Source organism: Anser cygnoides, chromosome 12, assembly GCF_040182565.1.
Source record: "Anser cygnoides isolate HZ-2024a breed goose chromosome 12, Taihu_goose_T2T_genome, whole genome shotgun sequence".
Taxonomy (NCBI): Eukaryota; Metazoa; Chordata; class Aves; order Anseriformes; family Anatidae; genus Anser; species Anser cygnoides.
This window is the reverse complement of record NC_089884.1, coordinates 17,857,622-17,873,150: the sequence shown is the minus strand read 5'-3', so window position 1 is coordinate 17,873,150 and position 15,529 is coordinate 17,857,622. Positions and strand designations below refer to the sequence as shown.

Sequence of the window (15,529 nt, the reverse complement as noted above, 5' to 3'; positions counted from 1 at the left end):
ATGTCTGAAAACTGGTTAAAAGACAGGAGATAAAGGGCTGGATTTGAAGATTACATCTCTATTGCTGGAGACAGAAATCTGGCCTAGGTGCACCACAGGCCTAATCCAGCATTTCTTACATTCTTGAAGCAGCTGCAATCTTTTCCAGAATAAATTCATACAGGGGCCACGTGAATGTCTTCCATAGCGCCTAGAAGCAACTGGGAGCATTCTGCTCTCTGTGTTCACTCAGGAGTGATTTGCAAATGAGAGGTACCTACATTATGCAGGACCAGGAGGAGTCAGCTGTGGGCCATCTTTGTTAGCCTGATTTAGAAACTTCTGAAGGAAACCACAAGTTCCAGCCTTGTTGGATCTGGATGTTGCAGTCTTGATCTTGGAGCACCTGGCAGCTAACTTACTTGAGGAGAGACAGTTCATTTTCACTCGTTCTGAATTTTGGTTTAAAACTGCATTAGGCTGTGTAGCTTTTTACCCGAGTATTCATTGTATGCCTTACTGAAGAAATAATGGGCAAATGAGCTGTCGGAGACCAAAAGGGATGATTGTAATTTTCAGTTTATTATGAGGAGAAAATACATCTGGCGTGATCAAAGGCAAAAGCTTTGCCCTCCAGAGCAAAAGCAGCCCCTGTGACGAGCAGGCATATTGTGGCACACCTGGAGGTGAGCTGTGGGTCGGACGCCTGAGTCTGATTTTTTGAAAATTTCCATTTAGAGGAGGGGAGCGAAAATGAGAGCAGAACCAAGGGAGGGGCAGGAGCTGGAAGGAAATTGAGTAGTGATTAAAACAGACCAAAGGATTCCACCCCCAGCAGGAGCAGCTTTGCTGCTGGGTCTCTCATGCTGCCACAAGTTTTCAAAACCAACGACAACCTTGTCTCACCACAGAAGGAATAAAACAAACTTTAGCTCCTGCTCAGTCTCTCTCTTGGAACATGAATTTCCAGTGTCAGTCAGGCTGGTTTGTTTTGTTTTGTTTTGTTTTTTTTTGACAGAAGCAAGAAGATTTTTCCAGCATGTGATGGAAGAGAGGGGGAGTGATGTAGAATCAGCCTCCTTGTAATCTGAGGCACTGGGAACTGTATTTTTTAAGTATGTTTGCCTCCCAAAATGGGAGTCTGGGAGACGAGCAGAGCAGGAACACATGGTTCTGTGATACTCAGGCAGCTGGAACTGTAAGTAAAATGTATTACTTTAAGGAATTGTGAGTCCAAAGTTTGATATCACATGGTATCATGAATAAAGAGGAGAATCCTTCAAAGAACCCAATAGAAGAAGGGGCCATCTGGAGCTGTGACTAGAGGTCTCTGAAATTATAGGAGACAATTAAATAAACAAATTTAAGGTAAATTACGGAAAGTGTATGCTATCATGGAATGTCAGTGAAACAAAGACAAGGATCAGACAGCCTTATTTGTGAGAATCAGAGGTCTTCATGCTCTTGATGTGTTTAACAGTTCTCTGGTAAATTCAAGCAGAGGAGGTGCTCTGTCATCCTGTATGACAAAACCAGGATGATACTACATTTCCTGTGAAAAGAAGATGCATGTGAATGTCATTTAAGTTCCTTCAGGTTCAGCAGAGAAAAAGTTGCAAGAGAGGAGAAGCATGATGGAATTAGAAAATACCTGCTCAGAGCAATGGACTTTGACGAGAATTGTCTTTTGCAGAGGTTTCATTGCTCGGGGTGTGTACAAACCAGGCACCAGCGGTGTGCTCTGGGCTGTGACAGGGTACAAGTGCAGAAGGTGGACAGCTTTCTGTGGGCCTTGGGTCTCACCAAAAATGTGCTGCCTGGGAACTTGGGGTTAGCAGGATGGAGAGCAGTGCTGCAGGGACTCCATGCTGTATCGGCACATACCTAACTCCGATTTACCCTGCTCTGTTGCTCTGTGGAGGGTCGTTGGCTCAGGGTGGAAAGAGCCCTGGAGCAATCTGAGAAGATTAAAGAGGCTTAAGTAGACCTTGACTTGAAAACAATAGCTAAGCCTGACCACCCACTCCAGGTATTTCTGCAACGAGGAGGAGTGCTGAGAACTAAAAATCTGACAATGATAACAACTGGATTATTGCATAGTGGATACACCACATCCCACAAAGTTGATACTTATGTCTCATCAGTACTAACAGCGGTTCTGGCTCCCTGCACCATTTCTGATTTCCAGTGTCTGAAAGCAGGCTGACAAGAACCAAGCAGGTCAGTACTGGTGCTTTTAACCCTCTGATTGCTTCTCCTTTTATTCTGCAAATGTCATATCAAAGAAAAGGAAACAGATCCAACTCTAGGCTTGGAGACTGGGGGAGGCATTCAGTGAAGGTGTTATAATTTAAGTTCCAGGTTAAGCCACAGAATAAACCTAAAGTGAGGCCAGAGTGTTCAGAAAAAGCTTTAAAAAGTTTCTTTTTTTTTTTTCTTTAGATGTGTTGTAACTTGGTATTAGAGATGCTCCTAATTCTTCATGTACAGTGGATGCAGACTTCCAAATCATTCAGCTCTATTCATGCTGAATTATTGCCACATGGAGTGGAAGACAGTGAATAGCTCTCTTACCTTACTCTCCCCTTTTTAAGGTTTCCCATCCTCCTCCCATTGATGTAGGGAACATAACACTAAAGTTTCATCAGATCTAATGAAGTCTTGCCCTTTACAGATCCAAATTCCATTCTTTTTTTCCCCCCTTCTCTCTGAAGCAGTCCTTGGTAAAACAACTAAGCTGTATTAGGTTCTATTTTAAAATGGTCTGCTGCTGACAGCTTCAGCTCTACAAGCAGTTGAAAATGGCTGGCAAACCTTTATACAAACAGCATGCAAAACATCACACAAAGCCTAGGGAAGAAATGGCTTTAGATGTAGGGATTATAAAAGAGTGAATACAATTTTAAGATAAAATACAAGTGATTAAGTTAATGATGGATAATTTTACCAGTTTGAAAACTATAATTAATAGGAATTAATTGTATATTTAGGAGTTTAGCATAGCTCCACTAAAAATGCTACATCAAACATAATGATATTGGAAGCCTATATAATGAAGAAATGATCCAGATGTTCATAAAAGCTTATAAAGCATTAGAAAAAAAGGGGCTGCATGAAGAAGCTCTAATGATAAAAAGATGCCACTTGCTGTTCTGCTCTTCTTTTAAATACATCCTTTCTGAAATAATGATTATCGTTTGTACTTTCATCTTAAGTTAAATAGCATATGGCTTTGGCTGATTAAAGCCCCCTCCTGGTATTAATCAGCATCTTAGTATCATGTTTCTAATGGAGGCAGCAGTTGCCCTGCTGATATTGTAAGCTTTTTAACAACATCTAAGTCTGTGGATCACTGCTGCTGGCAAGAAATAGCTTTGAGCCTCGTATGTACGAGACTATTGCAAAGATGTCACTTACAGGTGCAGTTTATATGAACTTCTACAGCATACTGTGTTTTAAATGTTTGCTGAAACTTGAAGTTTAATAATAACCTTAAATAAATAGTTACCTGTTTTCAAAAGAAAACCAGAGAACTTTTGAGCATGCGAGTGTTTGAGAGAGAGAGGCATCCTGGAACCAGAGATGCTATGCTGCAGGGAGTTGTTTGTGTGCTTTAGAGCAGCTATCAGTCACGAAGTCCACCCGCACGGCACCAGCCCAGACTAAGCCCAGGCAGGCCAGCGGCATTGCTCACAAGCTGGCCTGGTGGCTGCGAGGTGGCTTCACGCAGCAATGGCCTCCTGCAGTGGCTGAGCTCGGTTTTGGGAGTGCTGTAGGTTTGTCACCGCATCACTGAGTGCCGAGGGAGAGCTGCAGCGGTGCCGTGGTGGCAGCTCGCACTGACGCCCACCGTGTGGCTGTTCCTTGTTAGCAGTGCGTGCTTGTACAGCGCCGGGCTGGATGGAGCCCGGTCAGACCGACTGCCTTTCGCCATCTCCTTTTCTATGCATGAAGCAATTCTGAATATCTGTTATCTTGTGCGTTGTAGTTAGAATTGAGTTTAGATTTAAGGATACTTTCCCAGAGCTGGTATTTGTGCCTTAGCACCTGGAAATATCATTGGATGTTGCTCCCATTTGCTGTTCGAGGTAGCTACCCTAAGGCTTTGTGGATGCACAAAATCCTACAGTTCTTCACTCCTTTTCTGCCTGGATTGCTGGTTTAGAAAGAGCAACTTGACAAATAAATTCCAGCAAGGCAACATGATCATAACTCTATAGTTGCCACCTTCTTCGTTAGCTCCCATCTTTCTTTTCTCACTTGTAAAAATAATCACAACTGTGTGGTTAATCTCTGCCATTTTGTAAATGGCTGTTATTAACCTAATGTTTTATCCCTCTCCTTCGATCACTGTCCACCACATCCATGTTGATTATTTAACACGGTTCACAAGAGCTTTGGATACTTTAGTTGTTGTGCTTCATTTATCTTGCACATTTTTCCTGTAATATATCCCAATGCTGCTCAGTCCCACAGATTATATTACATTTTGAATCTTTGGCACGCATGTTTCAACTTGAATTATTTCAATTCTAAAAACATGTGCAAAAATTTGACTTTCCTGCATTTTCGATTGTTACAGTAATTTTTAACTGATTTGTAATTTATGTTTCTACCACTCTCCATTTTTTTTTAGAATAAACTAATCACCAGGATCTATTTCTTTTTCTGGCTTCCTGGCTGTGTTTTCTAGAAGGGAAAATATCTTTACATCTTTAAAAATATTTGCCTTGTTGATAACCATTGACCATCTAAGCACTTTAAACTATTTCTCTTTTGAATGATAGGGCATAGGAATCATACTCCTGCTCTGAACACATAGAGTAAATTAGGCAAACCATTTCATTTCTTTTTCTTAGTCAGAATTGCTGGTATTAGGGCCAATTTACTCCTCAGAAGAGCTCCTCTTGGCAGCGTAATATCTTTTTATTTAGTTGTTTGCCATCTGTAACTTGTTTCTGCTCTATTTCTTTATTGGCTATTGATGAGGTCAAGATGGTGATTTGGCAGTTGCTGCCGACCACCTGTTTTTCGGCTCATCGGCCCACATGGTTGCCACATCACGTAGGTACTGCAGAACCTGTCTCCGTCCAGGGGTTTACTCATAATCGATTTCCTTACAAGCCACAGGGAAGTCCTTCTGCCACCGCCCTGTCTCCCTGCCAGCAGCGTGCTTGCGATCCCACAAAGCCGATGTTCCAAAATGACACTTTTCAAAGGCTGTGCAAATTTCCGCCAGCCTTTCCATAAGCAACAAAAGAATCCGCTTCCTGTTTAAAAAGAACCACTGACATTGTGTTTCAGTTAATAACCAACCACACATGCCTTTTGCAAAAAATCCTCTTTGATCAGTACAGTGCCTTCATTTTTCTTCCCCACTAATTTGCCATTACTCAGTTAAAAGAGTAGAACATGGAGTTACCACTGGCCGGGAAGTGAGTGGCAGCTCTTGCACTGTGGAGGGCATCTGCGTTTGAGAACTGGAAAATGGAGCATTTCTCACAGCTTTCTCAAAGAGAATTTTAGCAGTGGCATCACCACCACAGTTCTAGCAACTCTGCGTTTTCTAATAGTGAGAATTAGAGTCTGGAGACAGAAAACATCATTGTCTTACCTTTTGTTTTCCCTTCCCCCTCTTAATGAGAAAGTACTGTTCTCAGTGATTTTTTAGTGGCATCTACAAACTTACTCATGAAGCATTACCACACTGTGCTAAGTGCTATAAAATCATCAAGGTGCATTTCTTTCTGTGTCATGTCTTTGCTTACAGCACTGCTATTCAGCCACTGAATTTCACATAGAGCTGCTTTACGGAGGAAGCAGAGCTAAAACTCAAGCAGCATGGAAGTTCCTGCCGGATTACTTAGTAGCTTCTTTCTTTGGTGGATACATAGCAATCCATTTGTTTTGCTTGATATCAGGAATAAATTTGAGGAAGTAAATATGCCTAATATTTGAAGAAAGCATATTTGCAGAATATTTCAACTTTCCTCAGTCTTTATTTACTCTGGGGCTACGGACCACATGAACCTCTGAACATGTCAGCTGAAGCCTTCCTCCAGGAGCTCAAATGGCAGGAGAGACTGCACGTTTTCAGTAGTGCAATGGAGTGAGTTTACTTTAAGCCACGCAGTATGCATGCTACTAAGAATCTGCTCCTCAGCTTTCTTTTGGATTCCTTATAATTTCTTCAGATTCACAAATGTTCCACTAATAATATACACAATGGTCCTGCCAGTCTTCATGCAGAGTCTGCGTAGCTATAAATTGCATGACATGACAATTATTATGCAATTTGGGGGTTGTGGAAGCCGTAAACATCATAATAATCTGATTTAAATACTCAGTGCTCCAACAAATTAGGCATGATTATAGTGAGTTGAGTTCTGTCTTGAATGCAAATGCAATTTCATCCAACTCTAATAACAACTCCATAAAAGTACACAAAGAGAGTATGTGGCTCATGAAGTATTTTTGAAAATGAAAATGTTGTATATATTAACGAACACAAAATAAAACCTAGGGGGAAATATAAATATAGTTCGTGATGCTTATCTCAGGGATAATGGTTTAGATTTTTTACTTCTGGAACAGCTAGCATTTCAAAAACTAAATATTTGATTCATGCAGTTTGTTTTATTTATATTAAACATTCTCCACGTGTCCAAATTTATCCCTTTGCTGTAGACTTGCATTTCTTGCATTCTACTTGCATCCTTATCTTGTTGGATGAAGCTGCAGTGCTTCACAGGCCTTGCAGGGGCCTCTGCACAACCACCAATGCCACGTACCAGTACCAGGCAGGCGTTCGGTGTGCATACCTGTCTGTGCTTCTCTGGGCTGCTGCTTGTCACCTGGGGTACTACAGTGTGTAGGAACTCTAATTGTGGGCTAGTAACCCCAGATCTAATTCAAAAAAAGAACAAAAAGCCAGTCCATTTGCCAAAAGCTGCCATTTCTAAGACGAGAAAGCAGATGGATGGAGACAGGCAGGGAATAAAGAGAAGCAATGACAGTATTGATCTGTATGACTGTGCACTCCGCTGCATGTTGTATTTACTTGTCTCCTTCACAGTGTGTGAGGGCTATGGGGAGGGTATCTTTACACAGACTGGCTTAGCTTTGTGCTGGGACAGGCAGCTCAAAACTGAGGGTATATGAAGGACAAAATTCCCATTTGGGTTTAGGAGAGAATAGTGTCTGTAGGTAGCTAGTAGTGCTTGTCAAGAGATGAGGGAGAAGCACAGATGAAATGTTTTTAACATCCAAATTCTGCTTACTCAGCATTCTCAATTGTTATGTGTTGTGATCTTGCAGATGAATACAGAACCTGTCCTGCAGCACACTGCACTCACCACAGGGCTGTTTGGGAAATGCCAGGAAGAGCTTCGATCTGTGGCTGGCAGCTGAACCCTTGGAGCACAAGACACACAGCACACATTGTCATCCTGATCGAGGAAGGACATCACAATGAGCACTTTAAAGGTAAAAAAGAAACAGGGGAAAGCCCAGGGTACTACCTTAGAAAGAACAGAGTTGTCAACAGAAATTGGAGTAGCCCCTAAGCTAAGCATTTCTGTCCCACGTATATACACACTCTTGTCACTTTCTTCCCCTTTCACCATCTCCTTTAACATACACTAGCTATGATGGACAAAGCCTAGAGATGTGGCAATGTATTTCCTCTGACCATCTGCAGCCACAACAGCGAGAGGAGTAGTCACCAAGTGCTTCAGAGGTGATACCAATGACATGTGCTAGGTGGTCCGTCAGGGAGTGTTTCAGAACAACCCAGGCACCACTCCACTTCTGAGACATGGTGCATCACTTGTGCTGTGGCCTGTCTGAGCTAGGGAATTGTGTACCATTTTAGCTATTGCACTAAAAGACTGGTGGCAACAGAAGCTAAAGTGAGTTAAGTATCAGCCCACTGCATATCTCCTATAAGCAGAAACATTTGCAGTGAGCAGTCAGCGGTTTATTGGTTAAGATAAACAACTGAGATAACTACAAATAAGTGGCTTTGCAGCCTTTTCTTCTAGTATGTCTTTTGCAATCAGTATGAATTATTACAGTGGGTTTCAAGAGGTACATAGAAAGTTCAGCTAACAAGCAAATAGATAGAAAAGAAAAGGATAAAGGGAAAGCCAATGTTAATGGCTTTTCCTTACCAAAGACAGCTGGAGTTCATAACTGTATCACTATTAGTCTGCACAGTGTCATTGTCAGTCTGAAGACAAAAAAAATCAATGTGCATTTTCTTTGAAAACAGAAGAATGCAAGAACTAGATTAGGATAGATTAGTTCAAATATCTGGTCTGATGGCAAATAACATTGGGATCAGAGAAATGAAAATGCTGTATGAACTCTGGCCAGAAATTCCACATTTACTAGAAATCTAGTAGTGCTGTTGTTCTCCACAGAGATGATGTGAACCTCAGCACTGTCCTAACTGGTCAGTTCTTCCAGGACATGGAAAAGGTTTCAAAAGTGAAATTTTCCAGAGAGATGTACCCCCATTTTAGCCAGAACATTTTGTGCTGTGACTACAGATGCTTTCATTATTTAGAGTAAGTGTTCAAAGAGTCTTTAAGAAAGACCTTAGTTCTAAGCTAGTACTTGCTCTCAGCCAACGTCCCAGTGTGACCCCAGGAGGAACTCAGCTGGTGAAGGTGTGCTATGCTTTTGAATACGATGATCTCTATACTTTTTCTAAAGGTAGGGACCTCTTGATCAGATTTCAACATGGATAATATCATTGTTAAACCCCCCTTTGCTGACCTAGCCATTACTTGCTTCTATTGCTGCACAGAAAAGTTATAGAGTGTTGTTGTATCCCAGCTGATACGCATGATCTCTGCAGTTCCTGAAATGCAGCACTGCCAACTCTAGCAAATTAAATGCAAACCTCACAACATTTTGTTAATACTTCAGTTCTTTGACTCAAATGATTAGGTGAAAATCTTAGTTTTCATAAAAAAGTAAGCACCTCATTTTATAAAAATGGATATGGAGAAAAACTTGATTATATATACTTTTATAGGATTGGAAAGTATCAGGCACAAAATAAACTGAAATGTATTATATTTTTAGAATACTTCTGAGTTTTTAGACCTGACTGGCATGTTTTCAATTTTTGGTTTTACATAATCAAAGTGTAGGAATTTTGAAAATATTTGTACACTGTTTCATGAGGTATTGCTATTTGAATCAATTTTGCTTAATACTGGAAGCATTTGGTGGGCTAAAATTTCTAAAAGAAAAATAATTGTTTTATTATTTATTTATTGGATAGAGGATGTGATGGGAATACATCATGTTCCTTTTTCTGAAAGTTAATTAAGAAATGTCCCATTGTATGCAATGTAGAAAGTAGACTTTCAGTTCAGTATTAATGTACATACTTCTTCATGTCTTAAGATAACATATCTCCAAATATGAAAAGAAGAAAAAAAAACAACTTTCAGTATTATTCCCACATGTGATAAAAGAGCCTGTAATCTCTTGATAAGGTAGTAACTGACCGTGAAAGGGAAAGAAATGACAGGTCTAGTTCTGGGAATGCCTTAGAAGAAACCTTCCCATGACAGACTGTATGACTCTTAGCAGGTTTTTGTTGTCCTTCCCAGAGGTTTCTTAACAAGAACTTGGGACTGGCCATCACTCTCTGTTTGGATGCAACTTCGTCTTGGTTCTCAAGCTATATGTTATTCTGGTATCGAGTCTCTACAAATTTCCCCACCTCATCAACTAGCAGTGGAATCAGCACTGATCTTATTGTGTGTGCTATCACGCTTCTATTTAGGGATCAAAATTAAAAAAGAAAGAAAAACTTCTAAAACAACTACTGCCACCTAGTGTCGTAGCAAACTCAGAAAACCCCAGACAGGCAGCTCAAGCTCTTCCCACTGGAAAAATCCTTGGCGGTAAATCCAATTTCCATTGATTTCAATTGGCACTGACTTCCTCAGATGTTAATATTACAGCTTGTGTAGCAAAAGCTATATATTTTCCTTCACTATATCCAGGGAAATAGTTTTACACAGGATGCCTGAGAATCTGTGTGTGTGCGTTGACGTGATGACAGATAATTTAATTGTATTCTGCAGTTTTACACTAATGCAGATGGGGATACTACTTGGCAGACTGTGGTAGGGTGCGATAGTGGTGTCAAAAGTGAAGAAATGTGTCCACTGGCTCATCATGTGCCAGCTTCAGAAAGCTGTCTCTCAGCAAAACCTTTTAAGACGTATTTGCCATACTGAGATAAATATCACCATTCATTAACATACTTTAAGGGATTGTAATGAGTATTTTATACCTCGTTTTCTTACTGTAGAAAATCCTTAAACTAGATCTTAGCAGAAGGAATTTGTGTTGCACCGTTCTCTTCAGAATGATACAACTCCTAATGATCCTTTGTGTTGAATAAAAACTATTATGAGATGAGGCATACCAGAAGATATTAATTACACATCGTGATGCTTGTGGCAATAATTCTGATTTAAATGAATCACACCATTTATTTATGTGAGGCTTGATACACTGTGTGCTGTTAAGTATCCTTTCTACAAGACAAAAGCTCAGTCAGAACAGTGTTATCACCACTTACCTCTAATGGCTCGATGCTGAAAGCCAAGTAAGATTATCTCTGTCTGGTCTGAGGTTTTACCAGTAACGAAATCCACTGAGATTTCTGCAAATGCTTTGGACTCAATTTGTGCCTGTTCTCTGAGGTCCTCAGTGGTCTTAGAATTTAAGTAATCTTCCAAAAATTCCTGCATTAACTTGGTTCATATTATTGAATACACTTTGTAGACTGTTTAAGCAAGGTGGAAAAACACCTATGCTTGATTTTATCCGTGGGAACCATACTTTAAAGTATGTACATACTATGTTTCAGCGTTAGCTGTAGACCTGGGGCCCAGCATCCGAAAGTTTTGTCTGTATTTCCTGTTCTTGGATCAGCACACTGCTCAAATTCCTGTAGCAGGATTTAGAAAATGAAAGGAAACGGGTCACCAATAGTCAATACTGTGAAAAGAGTAGGAATTATTGAGAATCCTGACTGAATGCTTTATCTGTTCCTCAGAGGACTGGGAAGTAATAGCTGACATGGCACAGACACATTCTAGAGCAGTTCATGACCTCTTCATTTATGAAAAAGTCAAAGTAACTAAAATTGCAAAGGAACATCTTGTTGCATAGCTTAGTGATCAGCAGCAGATCTGGGAAAACTTAGAAGAGCAACCTGAGAACAGTCTATGAACTGAGAAGGGCATAAAAACTGGAAGAGCTCCTGATGCAGGAAAAATGGTGAGCAGCTGATGAATATTCCCTGAAGTTTAGCATGTGCTCAGTCTGTGCTGCATTGGCATACTAGCACTGAGAGATTAAAGGTCTATTTTCCACAAACCCTTAATTCCCACTGCTTTGAAAAAGTGAGGTGCATTTTCTCTTACACAGAGTATTAGTCCATGCTCCACATAATGTCCTGTTATTTTGGCGGTGTTGCTCATGAGGATGTGATAATCTGACCCTATGTATTAATCTTATACAGGCTAATATAGACAATTCTTTTGCAGTTGGAAGAGACACATGCAGCTGAGGTTAATGCTGAATTTATTGCCTCATCATCTTTCCAAGCCTACCAGTAAGGAGGGAGCAATGAAGACATATTTGTTCTGTTTTTCTTAACTAAAAATAACTCTTAATTTCTTTCTTTTCCTTTTTTTTTTTTTTTTTCATCCTAAGGGTAGAGTTTGAGACAGTCTTGAAGCATTTCAGAATATACTGAAGAAACATTTCCTTACTCTGCCATGCAAAACACCCACAGACGTTTTAACCCCTTACAGGTGTACCTTGATGTATCTTGGACTTGTCACATACAAAAACAGGAGGCTTAACAAATGGTCTCAATGTTTTCTGTGAAATATGTTCTAAGTAACATAATTACAATATTCATCGTTCAGGTTATTCTGATCTGTGGATATTCCCCAGCATATTAGACTTGAGAATGCTACTGAGCAGTTTGGACAAAAGTCTGCAAAGTCTGTAGGGGCAGTTTCAAGTCTTTTGGCTACAGGTGTTGATTAAAAAAAAAATAATCAAAAATCGGTGTACACAGGTGGAGCTAATCATGATATCTGCAAGGTATTTCCTGGCAGTCTGAAAAACAAAAACGTAATCACAGCATATTTTTACCATATTTTTGCATCAGAAAAGAAACTGAAAATGGATTCATCTACATTTGGGGCGTTTATTCTTCCTCAAAGTTACACAGACTGATTCTCACAGAGGCAAAATGCCCCAAATGTTTATTGATCTTGCTTTGTTGTCTTAACTTAGGCAACAATGAAGGCAAGTCTCTCTTTTAAGAACTGTATCACAAATACACCATGTTAAATTCAGAACTGTAAGGTGTCCTGAGGAAGTCTCTACATTCTTCCTAGGGTTCAGGACTATTTCCCAAAGTATGAGGGAAGATATAAAGACTTTAAGCCTTTCTTTTACTACCAACTACAATAAAAATCTTACAAACATAATCTGTGACATGTCTCAACATTAAACTTTCTAGATGGGCTAATGTTGCAGTTATTTACAGATGCTGACATTTTCAGGTGCAGTTTTTCTCCAGCTAAAGAATTTATCCAATAAATGAGTTTTCTGTGACAGCATTAGTGTTCTCTGCTCAGATGCAAACTTACAACCAAACTGAAAACTTGGTTATAACTTTTTTTAATGTCTATCTTGCTTGTTGTATGCAATGAAGTACATGAATATAATTTTTGTCTTGCATCACTATTGGTATACTACACGTGACACTTGAACAGGTGTCGTACACTCAGTCATAAGTCATAGCACATAATTAAATCTTGTATATGACACCAAAAGTCTCTGAGTGAATTTAAAGTTTCAATAAGCCTGAGCATTCAAAAATGGGTAGGCCACAGAAATCATGAGGTTTAAAATCAGGAGATCTAGAAAAGTCATATTAGATTTCCCATTACTTTCTTCTGGAGTTTATGTACTGCCTTGAAAGCAGGAGGCATATAAGTGAACAGTTTTCCTTTTTTTTTTTTTTAATTGAAAGCAGAGAGATAAGCAAGGAACTGAAGCTAAATAAAATATTATATGACTAGTAATGAACTATCTGGATACGGCAACACTAAGTCAAAGAAATTTGCTATTGTTCTGTACAGACATCTCTCTGTTTTTTGGAATTTATTTAAAAATCAGGGCCAGATTGGTTTTTTTGCAGATCCAGAACAGTATTGAATAGTAGGGAAAGATCCAGCAAATCCTTTCCATTCTTTTCTGTGGTCAGTGATACAAAGGGAGACCAAATGATATTATATGAGCGTCAAGTTTTTGCTTGCTCTGCACTGTTGTGGTGATTGGCATTCCACTGTTGAAGAGTGCCACAGTGGAGCCCTGAGGGTACCTGTTGTGTTTCAGTCTCTTTCTCTGCTTTCAGAGTACATTTCTCTTTCAAAAAGCGAAGACTTTAAAAGCCTCAAAACAGATGGGAGGTTTTTTGAAAGCAGACCTACATGTCTAGCTTCTAGTTTGGACAGCAGTGTGTTCAGTGCAGCCTGTGCCCTGGTGAACGTGTGCTTTTGGAAGAAGAAAGAATCATGCAAACACTTGGGAGATCCCTGCGTGGACAGAGATTTGGGACAGAGAAATCAATCCCATTATGATTTCTCTATAGTACTGCGTTTTGAATGAAGTCACTGCAGTAGCTTTACTGATGCTTTGGACAATTCAGCTCTGCACAAGAGCATTCTTCAAAAATGTTCTCTTTTTACTGTGTATGTCCTCATGTTTTGACCTGGCAAAAGAAATCAGACATGTTTCTACTTTTTCAGCAGGCACTCTCAGATTTCTGGCTAAAATCACACTCACACCATTCAGCTGCTGTACATCTATTTGGTTAGCAGGAGCAGAAGCCTTGAAGTTCTTAGAGCCCTGGTGTTATGGGCTCTGGGCAGACCATTAAAAATAAACAGCACCTCCTTGAAAGAACTTTTAATCTATAAAGACTAACACAAACGAAGATTACCCATTGTAATCTATGTGATTTTAAATGTGAGCTTTATAAGTACAGAAAGATGAGGGCAGAAGTCGTAAATGATGATCTCTCTCTCTTCCATGCAGTGTGGCAGCAGAAAGAACTTATGCTTCCTGTCTGCTTGGTTCAAATGAGACGCCTCAGAGCCACATTTCTCAAAAGGCCTGTGAAAGAAATGTGGATCTCCATGGCCATGGATTTTTGTACACAAAGGAACTGGGCCCTCCACAGTCTGTGACACCATTTGTAATCTTGAGTTGGACTTGCACATGGTTATTGAAACTTGGTAGGGGGTCTTCCCTCTCTGAGTAGTTTCCTGTGTTTATTCTGCTTCCCTGTGCCTTGTGTCTGCCTCCACGCTGATCTATTTTTCAAGTGGCTGTTCAGGCCTATTTGACTTGTTTTTTTTTTTTAACATCTTGTAGCAGTTGAATGATAAATTATCACACAAAGGTTTCTCCTCTTGTTATTTTATTGATTTCTATTCATTTATAGTAGAAGTTATTTGTGGCAACAGTATTCTAGATTTGTGGCAACAGTATTCTAGATTGATTCAGCAGAAAGCTATCAAATACCATCTAATGAAAAAATATAGAAAGTGTGGACCTGTCATTTCATCACTTAAAATTAATTTTAACTTTAAAGCATGAATAATCTCATGAGCTATCCATGGGAAGTACTTGAGTTAGGTGAGCTGGAAGTAGCAGTGGTTAAAATACTGTACCATTTAGCCAAAACATTAAGAGTGGCATTAAGGACGAAGGCTATAGGAGCCTTGTTCCAGAGACATTCAACTTTGTCATACATTTGTTAATTAGCAGACAACTACTGCATTACAAGCACTTTGTAGCCTGGAATGAAATCAGGGGACTTGATTCCAGTGGTCACAGGGAGAAATCCAGATCCTGTTGAAGTTGATTGGAATTTTGCCATTGATTAAGAGGGCCAGGATTTCACACATAATCTAAATACAAGTGCCTGGAAGAAGACAGGAAGCAGACATAAATTTAGTGATGGCACGAAATGTGACACAACGATATCCATAACGTCACCATCCAGCAAGATGCCTACCAGTAGTAAAACCCTAAGGCAAAATATCTTTTAAGAAGATATTGCTTTCTTAAAAGCAACTTAAGTTGATATGCCAGTTAAAAAAAAAAAAAAAAAAAGGAGTGTTATAGAAATGTGCCTTGGTCTTGCTAGTGCAGTAATATTAATTCATAACCAAGTAGTAGAGTATAGTAGAGTATAAAACTGAAGTTCTTGAGCTTAGCTGGAGAATAATGGGCTCTGCATTTCATAATCTATGCTGACAAACTATGGAAAAAGACATTTGGGCTAAATCATCATTCATACTGAAACTGTAAACTATGATTACTTACTTCTGCCTTTCTAAAATAGATGAACAGGGGAATTAATATAATTATCAAAATAGAAGAAAAATGGCTTCGTATTATCTGGGAAATCTTCTCCAAG

General features: G+C 39.6%; 1 protein-coding gene across 5 annotated transcripts in view; it reads left to right on the top strand.

The window, feature by feature from the left end:
- CYLD (CYLD lysine 63 deubiquitinase) overlaps positions 1–15,529 on the top strand; it is a 90,538-nt gene that overhangs the window by 12,248 nt on the left and 62,761 nt on the right. For all 5 annotated transcript variants that reach the window (XR_010834592.1, XM_067004453.1, XM_048075366.2 and 2 more), the window contains exon 2: positions 7,297–7,464. The gene's annotated coding sequence lies outside the window, so the exon portion shown is untranslated. The remainder of the gene's footprint in view (positions 1–7,296; positions 7,465–15,529) is intronic.